General features: G+C 37.9%; 1 long non-coding RNA gene across 1 annotated transcript in view; it reads right to left on the bottom strand.

Annotated features, from left to right (window-relative positions):
* LOC140684870 (uncharacterized) overlaps nucleotides 1-21,359 on the bottom strand; it is a 272,714-nt gene that overhangs the window by 180,813 nt on the left and 70,542 nt on the right. Inside the window, exon 4 of the long non-coding RNA XR_012057792.1 lies at nucleotides 20,200-20,438. This is a non-coding gene — a long non-coding RNA (uncharacterized lncRNA). The remainder of the gene's footprint in view (nucleotides 1-20,199; nucleotides 20,439-21,359) is intronic.

Here is a 21,359-nt window from a genome sequence, read left to right on the forward strand (position 1 = left end):
CAGATCAGCAAAAGAAAGAGGGTAAAGAGGAATCCAAAGCAGTCATCAAAGCCAGGAGCAGTAACTGCTACCTCAGACAGCAGCAGGTTTGAAAAACATCTGTAGAAAGAAGTACAAACTCTCCTCTCCAATGGCTGTTCATTGTGGATATAGGAGGGGAGATGAAGAAATCTTTGAACTCTTTCTCCTCAGTAAAGATCTTTAAGGATTTTTATCACATTGACAAGATGCTCAAACTGTTTACTTTAAAGTTCCAGTTCTTGGAGTCAATGAACCTCATCCATCATTCTTGAAGGACACTGATGGCAAAGGAAGGATTTAAGCTTGTGTTTAACATTAAATTTCAACACGTGATGAAGTTCCACTTTAGAGGTATTACAGTGGTATGATTTGCAATGTACATAGTTAAAGGCCTGCCTTAACAAGAAAATTAACAGCCAAGGGAGATATTTTATTGCTGCAATATTCCTCTGGGCATCTGCATGATTGATCTTAAAACCTGCAAGTTTTATATGTTAAAATAAAAAAGCAGAGTAGGTTGACTTTCAGGCTAAACTTCAAGCTCTGTTTCTTTTAGGGGAAACAAAGACAGACCCACATAAATGCAACCCAGAATATTTTCCACTGTTATTTTTCCTCAGCACATGTCGTAAATAAAAAAAATTATGCTCAAAGGCAATACATAAACCAAAGTTTGAACTTATGCTCTGGTCATCTTAACTCTGTTATGCATATCCTTTAAATACCAAGGTTCTTAACAAAATGCAGGGAGGAACATAATATGAAAAGAAGTAAACAATGCTAGTGGTAAGTGCAGCCTTTACAACTCAAGAAACTCTACAGACAAAAACCCTAAAATAATGACTATCAGCCAAAGGTCCCTTCCAACCCAGGTTTCTCTGATTCTATACAAGAACAAAGTCAGAGATCACAGAATGGAGAGGGTCAGAAGGGAGCACTTGAGGTTCCCCAGCCCATCCTCATCTTGTGTTCAACTTTTCTTTCCAAGTTTTACAGGAAACTGAAAAACCTTCTTCTTTTTATTCCATAAAAAATATCCATAAAAAATAAGTTTGCTGTACAAAGGCTTCCACATAACTTAGAAGGAACCTGAATAAGCACCAAGAGCAATTTTTAAAAGAATTTGCTGCATGTCTTTAGCCCATTGCTTTCAGAAACCACATTAAGCAGTTCAGGTAAGAGCTTCAGCTCAGGAGGCTCTTCATTCAAATAAAAATTAAGGTTATGCTTAACCAGTGCTCAAAATGCACATGTATTTTTCTCTGTGCATATACACAGATGCAGACAGTACCACAGAAGCCCTGAGGTGTGGCCCTGATAGGAACTGAAAGGTCTTCATGTACCATTGCCTTTGCACACCAAGTTTCTGCAGATATTTAAGAATGAAAGCTTTAGGTTTTTCTCTATTTCTCCACTATAAGATTAGTGGAAGTTGTGCCACAGTTTGCATATTCACTTTTGTTTTTCCCACTGTGAAATCTTAAACCACAATGACACAGATTTAACAAGCTCTGAAAAGCTCCCTGAACAGAAATCAAAATGCTGAATATTTGAATAATTTTTCATCTTACATAAAATTTTCTTCATCTGTTAGTGTTTAGTCCAGATATTGGTTTTTACTTTCGTGGGTTTTGCACATGCTAATGTTGCAGGGTTAATTTTTGAAGTTTTCTTTTATTTCAATTGTCTCCAGCTTATAGAAGGATTGGAATTCATCTACAAGTGTCTAACAGAGAATTTTAAGAGGGAAATAATTGTGCATTGTGTAACTGCTCATGCCCATGGTTTTGTCCCACAATTTCTGCAATAAGGAAAGAGTCTGAGCTGTATCACATGATATTCAATTATTCAATTCCATGAAAGACCTTACATCACTGGTGTAAGTGTATACAGCAAGAGCAAGTTTCTCTTGGAGCATGGAATTTGGACATGGGAAAGTCCACACATCAATAGTTTATGCTACAATCCAAACAAACAGGTCTTTACTATTTCAATGTTTAAAGAGCACTATTTATAGCAGAGGAATTAGCTACACTATGGTAACATATTTCAGTAAACTCACTAAGAGAGCCAGAGGGCAGGAGATAAAACTCACCTATTTTTATTGAGAAGGTAAGTCAGTCAGAGTAATTTTTTCTCCAATTAACAGAGTTCAGGTAACCTTCCTAATTTTCCAAACAGGTTTGCATTCTAACCATCTGCTTAATAAAAAAGCCTCAGGTTTCCAGTTAAGCACTGTGGACTACAGTGGTTTTTAGCTGGTTTTGAAAGGAATGGGCAGATGCTCATTTGGGAATTATTTAATTCCTTCTACGTCTTGTGACTGCAACTGAAACTTCTTCCTCTCCACCTAAATCTCCCACAAAGCAGCACTGCTAACCTGGCAGAGCACAGCTCAGGCCATTTGGCTTCAGTGTCACATACACATGTCTGGCTGTCACCTGAGGTTGGTCAGGAATGCTCTCTCCTCAGCAGGAGCAGCTTCAGCCTCTCAGAAAGTTATTTAAAAATCAATTCAGCAGATTTGGGTAAAATGCATGGTGAAAAGAACTGAAAGCATATGATTTAATGACATATTCAATAGATCAGTGACTTGTCATCCATCCAGCTAACCAACACTCAAAATAATTAGTGTTGCCTTTCTCCATACACCTAAAGAAAACAACCAACCAAAAATCACAACCAAAAAAAAAAACAAACCCCAAAAGCAGGAAAAAACACCAAACAGCAAATGCCAGATTAAGAGAATGCTTGTTCTATGACTAGTAGAGCATAGTTATTAAGCCATGATGTCTTTTTTTAAAACCAATTTTAAATCAAGGATCTTGTACTGCAGCCACTTACACAAGGTTGCCCATAATTGCTCCATGCAATGCTTTGATTAATTAAATCACACTAGAGATTGTTTCTTAGTAACACACCTGGTACACTCTTTGTTGTTGGCGTTCATTAAAACGCTGTGTTTCACGCTGCTTTGCAGCATGAAAGGATATTAATCAGCTAAATTGCCATTAAGAGTCATATCAATATTTGCTGCACACTGATTGTTTTTCTAAATCTTCAACAAAGGGCATTTCACTAAAATCTCAGGTTGGTAACTAACCATATGACAGTAAAGTCAAATTAAAATCTTTTATTTTCTCTCTGGAAATAAAGCAAATCAAGCACATAAACTAAAAGGCAATGACAGGGTGCAGAGGTCGGTGTTTGTTGGTTGGCTATTTTAAGACAAGGAGTAGCATGTTGAATAAACTAAAATTAATGTGCAGAAAATCTCTTTAAAAAAATAAGTAAATAGAAGCTCTCATTAATGTCTGTTCTGTTCCCTGAGCAGAAAAGTCTCCACTTTGTAATGCAACATTGGTAATTAGGTTCAGTTTCAGAGCCTGAGCTGAAAAAGTGCCCGGGGAATCAAATGTTACTTTTCATTATTAATGTGAATGAGAATATATTCCCAAATATTTCTCCTTCCTAGCAACAGTCTGTTTACATATGATCAGCAAACACCTTGATAAGTTGAAGGTGAGGCAGTAAGAAGGCAAGTGGCCATAGTACTAATTACTTTTGCTTTCTCTAGGATTTGTTTTTAGATTCTTGCTATCATATCCTACACATCAGCAAAAATTTATTCTGTAGGGCATATGCTTATTCTCAAAAATCACAGCATGCATCACCTAAGCTTTGTCACAGTCTTTATTACCCATTATGAGGATCTAGATTGTGCTGCTTAGTATGAGACATGCCTTCAGCAGGAAAGAGAAATCTGGAATTATGCTTTCTACACTGAACTGGCACACACCTCTAAAAATTGAGACTATTCCAATAGTAACTGTTGTTCCAAAGCACTTTATCACACCAATTGTACCACTTAAAGGAAGGGGGAACTCCCACTGGCCAATCTGTCTTCACAAATATGGATCACCCAACAGTTGAGTATTTTTGTAATCCAGAAGTCTCCTTTACAACACATTAAAGGATCTTGTATCATATGGATATTCTCAGTTCAGCCAGAGAGAAAAGGGGAGGTTTCTACCAGGCCGAGCCTGGGAAAGAGTTTGAAAGGAATGAAAATAATTCACTATCTCTTGTTCACATTTTTTATAGATATGTTCTGCCACCATGCACCATTCACAGCACACCAATGGTGTGAGTGAGATGTTTTTACTTTAAGGCCAATGAAACTGGTCTGCATGATGTTCTCTATAAAGACAATGTATTTGGAATAAATCAGTTGAGTTCAGTTCTTCTAGCCTTCTGACTTGGAGAAGAAGAAGAAGACTTGAAGAAGACTTCTTTATCCCCATTCTGCCTCAACAGTGACAGTATCACACTGGAATAATGTATGCACATATTGCACAAGATAAAAAGCCCAATTCTATGATTTCTTTGTGTCTCTCAGGGACTTAGTTTGGTTAATTTTACTATTTTTATCCTCTTCAGGTCTGTCTGGGGCATTACGTGCTGATCAGCAGTGACACCAAGATCAATTTTAACCTTCCCCAAACAGCAGCAGCTATATCCCTGCACAAGAGGTTCACGGTTGATCTCTGGAATGAAGTTTGCCTTCAGCCAGGCAGTCTTCTGTCTCCCCACCATGAGATTTAAACATAAAGTCACACAGATTTGAGAGACACACTACACTTGACCTTAGCCAAGAGGCTGAGAAGCAGACTAAAGTCTTGCCTTCCTCCTCAACATTATCCAAAACAATCCAAAACTGATCATGCCCCAGAAGTAACTTTTTCTTTCAGAACCATAGCTTCTCACAGGTTTTTTCTCTTTAACAGAAGACCTCCCTAGGATATGTCCTACATTTTATTCCAGATAGATTATTACATTTTATTTCTACTTTTTTAGAGCTGTTTGACCTTAAAGTTGTAAGGCTACAACTTTGTAAAATCCCAGCACAAGTAATGGCAAGAAATATTAGAACTAAATATAATTTAAAAAAAAACCAAAGGGGTGATAATTTGGTCTTGACTTGCCAAGGGTGTCAAAGTTCTCCATTTTTCCCAGCAGCAGCCCTGATTACTGCCCTTCACAAAGCATTGCAGCACTCATCTCTTTTATCTGTCTTTTCTTCAGCACGTGAGCCAAGAAGAATAGTTTAGCTTGCAAAAATGTGTTGTCATTATTTTGCTCTATGATTTCTATTTAGCTATAAATCACCAGAGTCTTGTAAAATGTATTCATTTCCTGATATTTTAACAAAGTGCAAAAGCAGAAAAAGCATCTTTATATTATAAAAAGAAAAAAATGTAGACATCATAGGAGTTTCCCATAAACCTTGCAGAAAATATGTAGTTTTTTAGCACTTTCTGCTCACTCCTTTCTTGCACACACCAGTTTGTTCTACCTAGTTGTTTGCAAAACAAGCACAGCTAGTAAAGTGATGAGGCATGCTTGAATTAAGGCTTGTAATTTCTCCTGCTGAAAAATGTGGTTGTGTCATTGACATTTATGAACCATAGTAAACACTGAAAATTTGCCCTGAAATGTAAATTAATTCTGAGAACTCTTGATACCCTTCCTGTGAAAATGTTTTTAAATATCTACAGATTCTCACCTTGGGAACATTTTTAGTCGTGCTTGGAAAAGCCCACGAGGCAACAGATAAAACAAACAAAAAACTAAAGCAAACAAACAAACAACCACACACATACTTTGCTTTTTACAGAAGGATATAAATTATGTAATCACGTGAGTTTCTTGGAATGTGAGTGCCCAATTACAGCTAAGTAAATCTCTTTTATCAGGTAGAAGATTCAGTTTTTATTCATTAATTCTGATCTTTATCATACCACATGCAGCAGCAGATGTTATTTGTGTTTGAGCTGGAGTTGCTGATGCACAAGTCCTGTCTGCACACACCTGCTCCACAACACACCTAAGATACAATAAAACAACTCTCCAGAGTATTCTTTCCTTGGAGGAAACACTGGCCATATGGCTACTGTAAATCCAAATAACCTCAGAGGAAGCCACACTGTAGAGCAGAGCAACAGAAGAACAACTACTCATTTGAAGCCCACTGTCGCTGTTGAGGCAGGACGGGAATGAAGAAACTCTGATCAGAAGGCTGCTGAGAGTAAAATTCCGGTTTATTCAAAATACACTGCTCTTTTATACAGAGCTTCGTGAGGACCAACTCTGTTGGTCCTGAAGTGAAAACAATCAACTGCATTGGTGCACAGTGCTTGACGTACAGTGATAGAACTTAACAATGTGAATAACAAGAGAGATAGAGAATTATTTACATTCTTTTCCAACTCTTTCCCAGCTTCTGCCTGGCTAGAAACTCTCGTTTCTCTCTTTGACTGAATCTGAGACCCACAGCCCACCACCAGATTTTTCAGCTTTTCTCCTGCAGATTCCCAGGAACAGATTTTACTGGATCTCCTTCATGAGACCCAGCAGCAGCAGACATGCAAGGAGGGGAGCCCATGTCCCACAGAGAGTGACTCCAGAGGGGTTCTCCAGCAGAGATCCCAGCACCTCCACCCCTGCCTGCCCAGGGAACACGGGGGCAGACTCGGAGTGGCAGAGGGGACAAGGACAGGGGGGCAGGAGGGGCTGCTTGGGCTGTGAATCCCCAGCACTGCTGCTCTGTTCTGTGTTTCCAGAAGGACCCAGTCACAATGAACAATGGCTCTCTGTAAAAATGGATAAATGCTCAGTGGCTATGACTCACATGCACTAATGATTAATCCTATAAAATGTATTCAAGTATTCCATTCTCCAGCCATTACTGCTTATTTAGTATAAAAGGAAAAGGAGACAATAATGTCTACACATTAATTATCAGAATTTTCAGAAGTATCTAATTGACAAAATTATGTAAACATCAGAAGCACAGACATCCAGCTGCCACTCATTGGAAGCTCACAATAAAGGAGGCATCCTCAGATGCTCTTGGTGAGCTCACCTTAGCTCATTTTATAGCAGCATTTACAAAGATGAGCCTTTCTGAGCTCGTGAGTACCTTCATTATTTCCATAATGATTTATGTCTAGTTTGATTTTTTACTGACTTAACTAGTTAAAATATGCCACTAGTGATCTGTAAGATAAGCTTAAGGTTCTGAACCAACTATGTTTAAAAACAAAATTTGAACCAAACCTAGGAAATACAAAACATTTTTACTCTTAATTTATTTACAGCTCTGCACTGCTTAGGGTTGCTAATAGCTGTTATAAAGCTACAATGACTTGCATTTATTGATGGGAAGATTATTACTTCTAGACTTTTTACTTATCTGCAGTATCATGAGTAAAATGAGTAAATCATAACCAGCTAAACCAAGGTTAAAAATCAGAAGATACATTTTAATGAGATCCTGGAAAAAAAAATTAAAACAACCTTCCATCTATAGAAAAGAGTTGTTAATTCATCGAATTTTGTGAGTTCCATGAACTGATAAGCTCTGCAGCTCAGGCAACTCTGAAATTAAATTAGGTTTCAGAAATGAATATTTCATCTTTAAGATACTGTTGCTTGGAGACCTGGGAAATAAAGGGTGATTTAACACAAAGACATGGGAGTTAGTTACATGTGCTATCTTTTTCCACTCCAACAGGCTCTGGAACATACCATAAAATGCCCAGAACAAAACACTGCCACAAATGTAAGAGAATGTATGTTGCACATATTTTATCTGACATCTCCCCATTCCTTTTTAGCCAACTTTCAGCTCAAGCAGTTCAATTTAACACTATTTAAATAATACTGAAAAAAATAAAATATAAAGGTAAAATTACCAAAATTCTTCAAATCAAAGTTCTAGTAACTCTTCAGTGAAGTCTCTCTCCAAAAAGAAAAACCTAACCCCTTCTGTTCCTACCCTTCCTTTTAGTCCTCATCTTAGACTTCTCTCATTGCTCCCAGAGCCCTGTTAAATCATGTTTGCTTTCCTGTGTGTTCACTATACACAGGTTACCATCTCTCAATCTCCATTTCCTCAAAGTGCACTGCAATTAAAGAACCAAGGTGTAAGTTCATGGTTTATAAGCATACCAGGAACAAACACACAAAAGAACTTCAGATTATCCAGATAAGTAAAACACTGAACATATTTTACTGTCATGCTGCAATACCTTGGGGAAAAAAACTGTGGAGTATCTTGCATTTGTTGCAAAGCTTCCCACTAGTGATCCCTACAAAGAAGTTGTAATTTTATTTGTGGTTTGCGGAACGAAATGGCTCCACTTTAAGCAGAAACAGAAAAGAGACGGATACTTTTCTGTGAATAAATCGTATCCCCTGTATAACATTGAGGTAGCTACCTTTAAAAAAAAATGGGGGCTCAAAGAGGAGGCCAAAAGAATTTCGGTTCTCTGCTGTACATCTGAATATTAGGATAGGAGGTGGATAAACTCTTCATTCACCAATGAGTGTCATCTTACAGGCTGGGTTTGATGATAGACTCAATCTTAGCTATATAACTATATCATTTAAAAAAGAAATTGAAGAAGTGAGGGCAGGAGAAACAGCAGGCATGTCTAAATTTAGAATAGTAGCTTCAGGAGTCTTATGGAGACAAAAGTGAACATCTGCATTAATGGGAATATGTTGTTTCTACATTGCACATCACACAAAACAAGGCAGTCTTTTGGAATAAATGACAAACAGCAATTTTTTCCTGGCAGAAAGCAACTTAATTTTTGCAAAGTAAGATTTCAGTTGAACAGGATTCAGGTATCAAGAGTGATGTATGTGTTTGTGTGTACATCAGAAACTTCATAGTTTTTTGGGTTTTTTGTTAGTTTGTTTTTTTTTTTTTTTAATTACTGCACTGAAGTTTCTTGAGGGAATTATGGCCATATCCTGCTTTGCTATTTTTCTCCCACATTAGGCTCCAATTTCAATTCTCCCAAAATGAGCTCTAACTCCAATGCATTTATGGCTGCTGGTTAAGCTGTTTTATTCAGTTTCTGTACTCTATAGAGCATATACTATTCTTTATTTCAGATAGGGAAAGTTTGAATTTTTTTTTTTAATAGCTACAACAATTAGTTAAATAATAATGAGAATATTAGATATCATCAATGCCACTTCACACAAGACCAACAGCCAAATTAAATGCAAATATGTGATTAAAGCAAAATTGTCATACCACATTCCAATATCTTTGTCCAGGTATTTCTGCTGCCATTTGATGCTCAAGGATTTTTAAATCTGCTATTTAAATAAGGTTATGGTTCAAGCAGCATGTTTGTAAGCCAAGTTGAATTAAGCATCAATATACAATATTGAAATGCTAAAATTAAAAAAATATTAAACTCCTAGTTAAAGAAACAAATTAACCCAAAGAAACCTTAAAACTAATCAGTTTCCTCTTAATTTGTATATTCCTAGAATTATGGCTGTTTTATATAACACACACTCTGTGTGGCTGAATCAGCACACAGAAATCCAGTATTTCTGTAGCTTATGAGAAATGTTGCTACCAACACACTATGGACTCGGTCCATTCTGTAGGTGTTATCTCAAAACACCAAACTATTGTGATATGCCAACAAAAGCAACTGAAGGCACAATTCTAGCATTAGACAGACTGCATTGAAACCAGCTGTCTCAGGGAGCCCAGATGGGATCTGTCAATGCTTCATTCCAATTCTTTTCTTCTACTGAAAACTGATAGGCAACCCCAGGCAAAAAGTGACCCCACATAACTCTGCCCAGCCTCAGCTCTAATAAAGCTGTTAAACCAAAGTAGTGGTTTATGCTTTTATCAGTTTCAAGTATCAGGGTAAACTGCAAATCAATACACATTTTTAATCATCATCTACAAGTTACAACAAAAATAAATCCTGTGGCAATTCTATTTAGTCTTCACTCCCTTTCTTCTTTGACTGTAATGTTTTCTACTAATCTGAACAGAGTGTCATTATAAATAGAAACCTAGGCAAGAAAGTCTATTATTTGGGATTCTGATATTCATCTCTTTGCCACAAACCACTGAAGTCACTAGAAATTACTGTAGTTAGTCAGTATTCAGCCTTACTGTGATATCACCTTTGGGGATCACCAGTAGTGTAATGGGTTACAGCTCTCTTTCCTCTTATATGTCTTTATAATTGGAGATTTTACAGTGTCAGTATTTCATAGTAAATTTTTATAGCCACACCATTCTTACTTCTAGTAGATTATGAATGACATGCTGTTCACATTATTACAGCCATACTAGCTTTAGCTAGTTTAGATGCTGGTTACACAATTATTTCTGACATGGACAAGTAATATAAAAAGTTATGCATTTCTTTTTAGAATAAAAAATCAGTTTTTATAAATTCTTTTTTTTTTAATCCTGTTGGATTACATATTCCAAGTCAAATCAACCAGAGCCAAAAGCACAGATCACAGCCCAGCAGAAATCAATAGCAAAGCTCTCACCAATTTCAGCCAGACAGGTTGAGGGGCATAGTATCTAGAACAACCTTTGTATATAAAGTGTATACATAATATACAGAGCAGTGAAAGGTTTGTTGGTGTGCAGGCCTGCCCTGAATCTGGAGTCTTCATTGGGGTATATAAAAAAAATTGGTTTTAAAGTTTCTGATTCTCTTCACTTATTTCTCTAGGATTTGAAGTTGGGTTTGCCAGTGACCTAAAGCCAAAACAGAGGTATCTTACAGCAAGGTTTTCCTCTGCATGTTTTGGATGGTCCTTGAACATCCCTTGGAACATCTCCCAAAAGGTACCAAAAGCTGCTGAAAAATCAGCACATACGATAGAGAAGCACATCCCTTTTAATGCTATTCTCTTGTTCCCCCAAGGTAACAGGTTCGTCTGTTCTCCAGAAAATATTCACAATGAATATTCAATGAATACTAATGCATGTTTTACTAATGCCTTTCTGGCCCTGCAGATCACATTTCAGAAAATGGCCCAAGAATTGTTTATTTGCAGACAGACAAAGGGGCACACACCCCCTCTGCCTCCACTGCAGGCTGCTCCATGGCTTTCAGCTCTCCAGGCACCTGGAATTACCTGTGCCCCACATGGAACAGCCAAACCACAACTCCTGTCCCTGCCTCACCACACACACCAGGGCAGGAGCTGAACTGACCACTGGGCTGGGAATCCTGCACATCCAGGAACATTGCAGGCTCAGGGACATTTCTCCTGAACACAAGCTTTTAGCATGCTGTGCTAATTTGTTAGGACTGCCTCATCATTTCATCTCTCTCTGCATTTCCTCCCAAACCTTTTGAGTCTTAAATTAAAAGGCTCCTCCCTCTTTGGTGGCAGAGGATTGCCTGCCACTGGCACTTTCATGGAATGGCTTTTTCACACCTCAGTAAATCTCAGAAACTAAAATTAATTCATAGAAACACCTGATGTGACATAATACAGCATGACTGATGAAACACTGTATGCTGCAGTACAACCCAATATCTACTCTCCTGAAACAAATCTCTCCTCTCTGAAAGACAGGGGGGAAACCAGCACACTTGTTTCTCCTTACTGTCCTCTTTTCAGTATCTCAGCAAATTTGACTAAAAACTACCAGGGCCCCTAAATGGCAAACCATTATGTAAAATGTAGAATACGGTGCTGGTATGGACTAGAAAAGCTGTGTATGTATCTTTGTGTGTGTTTAGGGGGGGAACAGTGAGATAAAGGATTTTTTTGGTGTGCTTTATTTTTTGTTGTTGAGGGGAGGAAGGATCGGGGTTTGTTTTCTTTGTTTGTTTTGTTTTCAGCCGAGACAAACCTGCAGTGCATGGACCACTTCTAATGTTTTGGGAGAATTCATATTTTGAGTGAAGCCCAGGGTCATCTTAATTTTTAAAGAGATACAGAAATTCTTCAAATGAAACAGATTTACTCTGAATCAGTTAGGCAAACAAAAAATCGTGTTAAGGACTGATTTCTTAGACTTCCAATCTCCAAGACTAGGACAATAGGAAGCAATCAAATGAGCTTCACTTCTATGTGCAGTGGTTTCCACCTTTGGACTTTCACTAAAACAATATATGGTTTACAAATAATACAAAGTAATCTAACTGAAGAAGAAAATTGGAGAAAATTGTTGAAATTCATGCATATTTCTGGAATAATCAAATACATGACTAAGTAGCTATTAAAGCTGATTTGACATGGTTAATTTAGGGTTTAAAAGGCAGCAGACACCTTGTGACACCAGCAGAAGTGTTGCATTGCAACTGAAGAGCAAGAATATTTAAAGGGATTTACTTCTGTAAGATTTGCCTTGGGTCTTACAGATAAACAGGTTCTTCTGTTCACAGGTTGACAAACTTTGCTCAGTGTCTATGAGGAACAAACAGGAACATAGCACTGCAGCCTATTTCTGTGCCATAAAACATTTCCTTGCATCTTTCCAAGTGACTGAGATACATTTTTATCTTCTGTCCCTCCTTTTCCCTAACTCCATCCCTTCCATCAGGCTCTATCCTGGTAACAGAGCAAGGCCAGCAGATTTATTTATTTGCTTTGTTTTTAACATTAAAACTCCCCTTTTGGACATCCTTGGAATCAGAGCTGTGTGAAGCCTGACAAAGTTAAAGTTCTAGATCAGCTTAGATGTTAAGGGATGCAAAGGTAAAGCTCAAACATACGTACAAAAACAATTGAGGAAACTACTCATCTTCATCTTAAAATTAGAGATTCAGCAGCCTCTTTATGCATGTAAAAGGAAGCTGGTACCTTGTTTTGGTTGCAGCATTTGGTGCAAGAAAGAAAATTTTCTTCCTTCCAAGTGTAACTGGGGGGAGGAAGGATGCACAAGGAAACATGGACTATTTTCTAACAGACATTTGCACAGGCTCAGTGTTTCCAGCTTTCAAGATAAACCTCTCGACTTTGCTTTGACATTAATTTCTGATAAATGCCTCAGGTTTACCTTGGCATTTAACAAAGCAGCAGGAGACCATTATCCTGTGACAACGCTCTATTCCACTGATACTATCTCTTAATTGGAGAAAATTTCTCTTCATCTGAAAATGTTTGGCAAGGTTCCCCATAAAAAACTATGGTATATCTAAGTTGTTAGCTTTAATAAGATAGGGAATAAAATACCCAGAGCAGATGTAAATCAAATCTTTCCTATCAAGTTGCAAAAAACAAGCCCATTGTTGCAGACACCACTGTGAACCCCAGCTTTTAATTATTTATAGGAACTATTTACATGATAGGATACTTGAAGGATGGTCAGTGCTATAGATAATAATGCAGCTCATTTGTAAAACAGAGCAAGTGGGAACCAACGTCAATTGTCAGAAGAGCAGAAATTCTTTTAATTGCTTTTGCACATAAGTGAAAACAGTAGCCTCACTGTCATAAACAGAAGATGACACACAACTCAGAGGAAAATACATAGAACAAAAACAGCTGACTTAGATTTACGAGAGATTTATAGACACTAGCTCCCAGGTTCTGCCATTAATCTGCTTTGTGTCCACTTCCTTCTCAGCTAAAAACTTTATAATGTTCTTACCTCCACACTTGTCCCAGGCCCATGGAAGCCAATTGCCCTCTGGGTGTGGATAAGTTCAGGGCCAGTGAGGGTGTCTGTGCCCATTCAGTGCTGCTGGCCTCTGGAGGGATGATGGAAGGCTTCATTCACAGATTTGGTGGCACTGCTATTTCTCCTCTACTGCTCAAATAGCTGATCCATATGTAAATGCAATAACCAATATAATACCTTGTACAATATCAACCTTCTGCGCAGTCCAGCCCAATATTTCACTGCCTCAGTTCTGTATTTTGGAATCCCCTTGGGGTCAGATAACATACAAGGTCTTTCTCCACTGCTTTCATTTGCAGAACAGGAGCCCTTCAGATACAACAACCTGACAGACATTTGTGCTATTCAGGTCTCAAGCCTTTTTGCTACAGTTCATCATCATCTCATTCCACCTGCCTGAAATTTGATGCTGATGATGTTTTGTCAGGTGTGCCTCACCTAAAAATCTCATTATCAGGCCCTTTTCCCCTACCACCCCACCAGAAAAAAACACTACCAAAATCACAAAATAAACAAACATCGTAGCTAAAATAGCAAATACTCCACTAAATACACCACAAAAAAATCCATGCTGTTATCCCTTCCTTGCTCACCATTCATTTCTTCTACTAATCCAAATCTTCTCCAGGTTAACTAACCATTTCCCAAGGGGTAGTTTATCCAGTGGTTTACTGAAGTCCAGATAATTAGATCTACTGCCTGTCTATTGTCCAGATTATCATTTATCTTCAAGAGCAGCCTCTCTCATTCCATTTTATCAATGCTCTTAAGCAAAGCAGGGCTTCATATTTAACTTATGCTCCTCCATAATGAAAAACAACACATTTCAAGAAGTATTGGTGATAATTACATACTTGTTGATCAAGAATTGCATCAAGGGCTGCATCACACCCTAGGCTGGGTTTTGGCTAAATATAATAAAATTTTACTCTTCATTTCTCAAAGTCCAAGCCAAATATCAGGCTAGGAAAAAAACCATACATGCCATAACAACCATTTGAATCATTAATAAAATTGATTATTTTTCAATCTTATTATCTTTTTTTATTAACCTCACTTTTTCTTTTCCTCTGAACTTCACAGGGAGATAGAAATATTTTTAGTAGACAAACATGCAACGGATAGTTGGGACCATATGCATAAATGTCCCAAGGACAACTGACCTTGACCCAAGGACAATATTCTGTCGTGAAATGATGATACCTTTTGCCCATGATGATACTTTTTGCTCATGCTGTGTGCCAAGTTGCATCAACTATCTACAGAGAACCAGCCTTTGGTTCCCCAAATTGGCCCCATTGTTGGGTTTGGATGAATCAGCAGGAAAAAGCTCTGCCAATCTCTTCCATTGCAGCAACCAGCCCCTGCCCCTTCCCTTCTGTCACTAGCTCCACTGGGAATGCCAGGGAGGAATGCAGGGGACTACAAAGGCTGCACAGCTGTGTGTGCTCACTGCAGCTCCCCTCTTACTCTGCAGGGAAAAGCAATTCCATACATGGCCTCACATGCAAAAGCAGAGACACTGACAGTGGAATAGGCTGCTCTGTTTCTTCTGTGGCAGGGACAAGTAATGTATGAATGGAAATGAGCAAAGGAATGAGAATATTGAATAGACAACCTCCTACAACTACCTGTTATAGATAATACAGGCCTTAAAATAAAAATCTGCCTGGATTAGAGACATTTTTAAATAGCATGGTTCACACAGCCATCAAACTGCCCTGCACATACATTTGCTCTTCCCCACCATCTACCTTTGAGGGCTTGCTAAAAAGTACCTTAGTGAAAAAAGTGGTCAAACTTCTGTTCTCCTGTGTCATTTTCCCTCAGTCCTCCAATCTCATCCTCTCTAAACAGAGCTCCTTCTTACAAACAGGATCATTAAAAAGCTTTGAGTCTGTTGTTCATGTGGTATCTCAATGAATTAGACTGTAAAACAGGGAGGGATGATGAATATCCTGCTTTCATTTGCTGCTTAATTCACTAAGTATTACTCTCTTGGCCATACTTTAGAATACAACATTTAGTAATATCTATACCCTTTAGAGTGTAAAATTCTGTTAGCCTGAGAATGCCATGGATATGGTATTTTATAATGAATGAAGTTTATTCACAGCCAGAGACTCAAAAATACCATTTCTGTATTTCAGCAACATTTAACAATCTGTTTTACATTTTAACAATGTTAAAAATCCAAACTATGCTGTGCTTACAGGAATTAGCTTTTTTTTTTTTTTTTCTGAGTGGTTTTGGTTGATTTGTTTTTTGTTGTTTGGTGGTTTTTTTGGGGTTTTTTTTTTTTTTTTTGAGGAGCTAGATTCTTTGAAGACTCTAACCCCTAAAATACTTCATTCACTGCAGCATTTCAGTTTTTGATATTACCAGTGTTGAAGAGCATAACTTAAATATAAACAGTATAAATCCATGCTGCCAGTGTAGGCATATGCAGCACAAACATCTTATCTAGACCAAAGTTTGTCGACTTAGCACATTGTACTTGATGCTGTGTGTCACCTGTCTCTTGTTTGTCTATAGATTAACACAAAAATGTCATTGCAAACTAAGTGAATAGGGCATAGACTAAGCACCTGCCACTTTTAAAACTCTTTAGAAGACTCTCTTGTTTATTTTGTAAGCACCCAGGGGTGCAGTTAAATAACTGCATTGAAACAAACAATACTGGTGATTATTAAGGAGGCTTTTCACATGAAAATTCACTTCAGAAAAAAAAATGTTTTGCAGATGTAGAGAAGAAAACTGTATCACTAAGAACCACTCAAAATACTTTGGTGGACCAAAACACCTTTATTTTTCTCTTGGCAATCTGCCAAGTTCACTGTCGTTTGAAAAGAATTCTATAGCTGGAGGCTAAAGCAGAAACTGCAATGATTTAAAAGAGAATTGGCTACAGTAAGAATGATAAAGCACCATATCGTTAAAATGCAACTGGCATCTTAGCCTCCCTACAGCTCTTGAAAATGTGCTTACTCCTCAACTATTTACCAAGAAAGGAACAGAAACAGTTGAAATCCCACAATATAGAAAAGTGTTAAAGAACTTAAAAAATAAGTACATGCAGAATTATTTGCTGGTGGGACAGTTAAAATAACGATGCATTATACATGTCCAGATTGCAAAGAAAAGCATATAAAAATACACAGCTGAATTCAGTTTTGCATTCATTTATCTCAATTAAACATATAGCAAGTGAATAAATAATGAAGGTCCACTTACATTTAGAAAATTAAAGCTGCTTTATTTTCAGTTTGCAGACTAAATATTTAAATGCTGTAGGACTGATAATATTTACATTTTAATGCTTGAAGAATCATCAACTGCTTTCTAAACTGCTTGGGAAATTAGATTTAGAAAGTCTGTGCATCAAAGCCTTGTGTAGTGGTCTTCTCTGGAAAGCTGTTTTGCAAGACTAAGACCGTGATAGAAAATAGCTATAGTTTCACAGAGAAGGAAGAGTTCAGAAAGGCCTTCAGCAGTTTCAGATAACAGAATTTGTTATTCAGATGTTGCTTACTCTAACAAGATAATAATATGCAGGCTTGAGTCAGAAAACTGCGCAACTGTGTTTTCAGGTTCACAGGGAAGAATTTATTTACAGCTAGATGTTTAACTTGCAAACTCTGTTGGTAAGATTTCCCTCACAAAATTCAGTTTGACAGATTTCATTTGTTTGAGAACTGTGTCCAGTTTTACAATTAAATGGAGCTGCTTCACTCAGCATTTATAAATGACATCAGATGCCATAGCAACATGATTACAAGTTTCCATCAATTTGTAGAGCTGAGTAAATAATTATCAGTGAATAATTAACTAAACAAAATTAGCCTCTTTCTCTGCTTCCAGCATGTCCTCAAGCAGATTGTATTTTCTCAAATGTATTCCTTATTTAAACCACATGGAAGCACTCCAGACCCCACAGAACCACATCTTCAATATGCTATAAGTCTATATGAGGTAGATGACTAGCTAAAAAATATATACAGGATTTCCCATGGGAAGGGAAACCAAACAGGAGGAGGAGAAAAAACAAACAACAACAACAAAAAAAAACAACTGAAGAGGGGATTGTGATCTATATACTTAAGTAGTACTACATTTCCTTTTGTTCAGGTCTAAATATGCAGGCATCCTACACCCAAATAACTCTTAACTATAAAAAATTGACTGTGTACAACATTTAATCAGAAGTCACCAAACAATATTTTCAGAGAAGGATCCTGGCAAGAGTCTCATGTCCAGCGGGATAACAGCAGCACATAGATGCTTAATTTAAAACCCCTCAGCCTAAAATAAAGGAAAGTATGTGTCATAGTTCTTGCCAGATCTTGCAAGAATGCTCCCCCAAATCAGCCAGACCATATTTCTAATACCAGAAGCCCCAAAAGCCATCACTTTCTTTGTCATAGGGCCACAAAGCAGAAGCCTGGCTAGTAGTAAAATACTTGTCACCTCACAAATCCAAGACCAGAAATACTTTACAGAAACAGTCCCGCAGGACAGAAAGAGGTTGAAAGTTTTAGACTTGTCAACTGCATTGGCCAGTTCTTGTTTCTTATAAACATTTCACTTGGGCTCTAGAAGGCACAGAGATATCACAGGAGACAAGATGCCTTTCTTTCTTTACAAGAAATGCACTAGTCACAGAGTGAAGGCAAAAAAAACCCCAAAAAAAACAGGAGCAGGTTTTCCTTCCCTACCCTTGTTAGAAGAAAAAGATGCAGTAAAGCTTTCTTGACATGGAAAAAAAAAAAAGATAAAGGTAAAGCTATGCAAAATAAAAGTGTTACAAATTCTTAAGTCTAAGTAAAGCTGTTATAGCACATAATAGTGGTCATAAGTGTAATTTAGCTCAAAAGGGAGCAAACACTGTAGTCTGGACAAATGTCATCATTAAGCCTGGCAAATCCAAGAACAAGGTTTAGCTTTCCATGTTTGCATTGCAAACCTATGTGTCACACTGGATCTGTTTCCACTGAAGCTGAGTGACTGCTGGGGAACCTTTCTCAGCTGAAACAGAGGAGTTACACTTTGAAATCCAATGGAATCAGTTCACAGTTTTGCTGGGAAACAATCCCTGGCCATATTTCTTACAGCTGGGAATGAATTTGGTGTTGCTCCTACTCATGTCTGGCCAGAAAGCAAAAAAACATAAAACCTTTGTGTACCTGGATTGCAACTCAGTTGGCACCATATGATGTTGTCCATTAAAAGTGGTAAGGTTTTGTGGTGGCATGGGGTTTTTTTGGTTGTTTTTTGCGGGGGGTTAGGGTTTTTTGGGGTGTTTTATTTGGAGGCTTGTTTTTGTTTTTTGGGGGTTTTTTGGGGGTTTTTTTGGTTGTGGTTTTTTTTTTTTTTTTTTTTTTTTTTTTTTTTTTTTTTTTTTTTTTCTTTTGCCGCCCTGGACAGAAACAAACAGCACAATGGGTAAAGCCTAGAACAGGTCATCTAAAGCTATGGTAGGTACATTCCTGTGGTACCCAGTGAGCCTCACCTAAAAGACTCCTAGCCCTTCTTCAGGTGGATGCAGTAATTGCCATGAGTAATTGATCAAAGACATCCCTGTGCAGCTTAGCCAAAATGTTGCCTCACACTCTTTCATAAATATGCTCTACCACAGCTACCAGGAAACAGGGATGTGCTGATTCCCAATTTGCATAACTGAGACAGAGACTGACCGACTTCCATGAGGGCAGAAGCAGCTCTTGGCAAAAGCAAGGATATATATCTACATTTGATATAGAGCAAGACTTGACTTGCTCCCCGAGAAGCATATTTTTCTTATTAAACCCTCCAATTTCTTTTTTAATGGAAAAATGCCAATATCAAACTGTAAACAGACTTGGTTTCACAGATTTCCTGTATCTCTGTCTGTAATCCAATACAAAACTGAGTGTATATTGATATGTATGAAAAATATGAAGATGACATGATAAAACATCCACTCTGGTTTAATTAGTTTTTCAGCCATTTCTGAAGAAAAAGAAATAAAAATGTTCAAACCTTGAGTCAGCTACTAATGTTACTGAAATAATTCATCTTCCAGGAGACTTTTAAGCCACTAAATGGTGCTAAATTCACTACTTTGAGTTCTGACAGGAAAAAAATGGAAATGGCAGCCTTCTCCTACCATCAGCATTATTCTAAAAAGGTACCTCTATTCCTGATTTTCTTATCTAGAGACCCCTCCACATTGCTAACTACACAGGTTTGTAGAGCATGTTGAAGGGCGGTGGATAAAATCAGCAGAGATTGCAAAATGTTTTGCCAATAATGCTTCACTTTTTCTATAAGCCTGGTTTCTGCCGTCTGATTGCTTTCATGTTGTCTGACAGACAAACCTGAATGAATATTAGCTCTGTCTCATTCAGGATAAGACAGCAGCCATTTGCCAGCTGAGACAGGTAAAGCATGCAAAGATGACAACAGCCCTTTCACCCTCTTTTAACAACCTCTCTAACCCATGTGACTGCTGCAGCAAACTGGGATGTTCCTTTCTGCCTCTACCTGGATCAGATACTGCAGCCAGGTTTCCCCTAACAAATAAATCCTATAATAACCTTGTTCTTTTTTTTAAACATATGTTCCCTGGAGACTTTCTCCACAGGCCTGCACCTGGAGCTAGCCCCAGGGCACATGTACACAGCTTGGGAGTGGATCAAGGCAGTACTAACCTGCATTCTCAAATATCCGTGCTCTTCCTATTTTTTTTCCTGTGGACAAATGAATCAGAACAGTTTTCATGTGTCCTAGCAACCTGGAAACCAGACAGCAGAGAGATCTCTGTAACAAACCAAGGTCTGCGCTGAAACGTTCGCTTGCTGCTGCTCCAGAAGTACCAGCACTGTCCTGCTCATGGTGCTTATGGTCTGGCAGCTGCTTCTACCACAGCAGTGCTCACAGCTCAGCCACCCTGCAGGAAAACATTGCCAGGGAAAGATACATTTACTCTCATTAACATAATATTTATTCATCCTTGTTTCTTCCCTTCCCTGCACCCCACGCCGAAAAGCTACATTTGCACGTAATGTCCCTTTGTGCTATTATGATTTAATGTCTTGTTACTACAGCAGTTAGATATTGAACAGAAAGTAGTGAGCAAATATAAGTACAACAGTCAAATATGTTACAGGTGCTAAGGACATTTTCCACCAAATAATATGCTATTTGGCTTTCTTAAATGCTGACACAGTTCAGAACATACTTATCACAGTGGACACCACAAGCCCTTTTTCTTTAATCATGAAGAGTGATTAAGGCACATGACTCAGAAGATTTCAGGTTTTATGTGTGATACATATGTAGTTTCTGAGGAAAGACAACCTGATTTCAGCTGATACAAGCTAGAGTCAACTCCTCAATTTGAGTGGGCTTTGGATTGAGTCGTCCTCTTCTGTACAAGAAAACAAGATTTGTTTTCTCAAAAGAGAACACTCTGGACTAACAGCATCATGTAATATCCAAATAAATATTTTTTAGTCTTGTCAAAAGGACCACCAGAGAAAACACCAAAGAGCTACCGTGCTGTACATGGTAGAACACAGAAATCAGAATTACAAAAGAATTCATGGCAAAAAGCACATACGGAAAAGAAGGGTACAGATGTTTTGGGGGAAGCTCTCTTTACACACCTGTAACCTTGAGACTTTACAACACGTGTTGGGATCTCAGTTGTTTACATTATTATGTGCTTCTCTGTAAATTTTGTGTACAAACACATCCCCAAGAAAAGTCTGCAGTCATCAATAATATGAATTGTCAAAAAACATGTAATAATTTTGCATTTCACTGCAATAGAAGATCACCAGAGCCTGATAAGGACAGAAATACCTCA

The sequence above is a fragment of the Taeniopygia guttata genome, chromosome 11 (genome assembly GCF_048771995.1).
Source record: "Taeniopygia guttata chromosome 11, bTaeGut7.mat, whole genome shotgun sequence".
NCBI lineage: Eukaryota > Metazoa > Chordata > Aves > Passeriformes > Estrildidae > Taeniopygia > Taeniopygia guttata.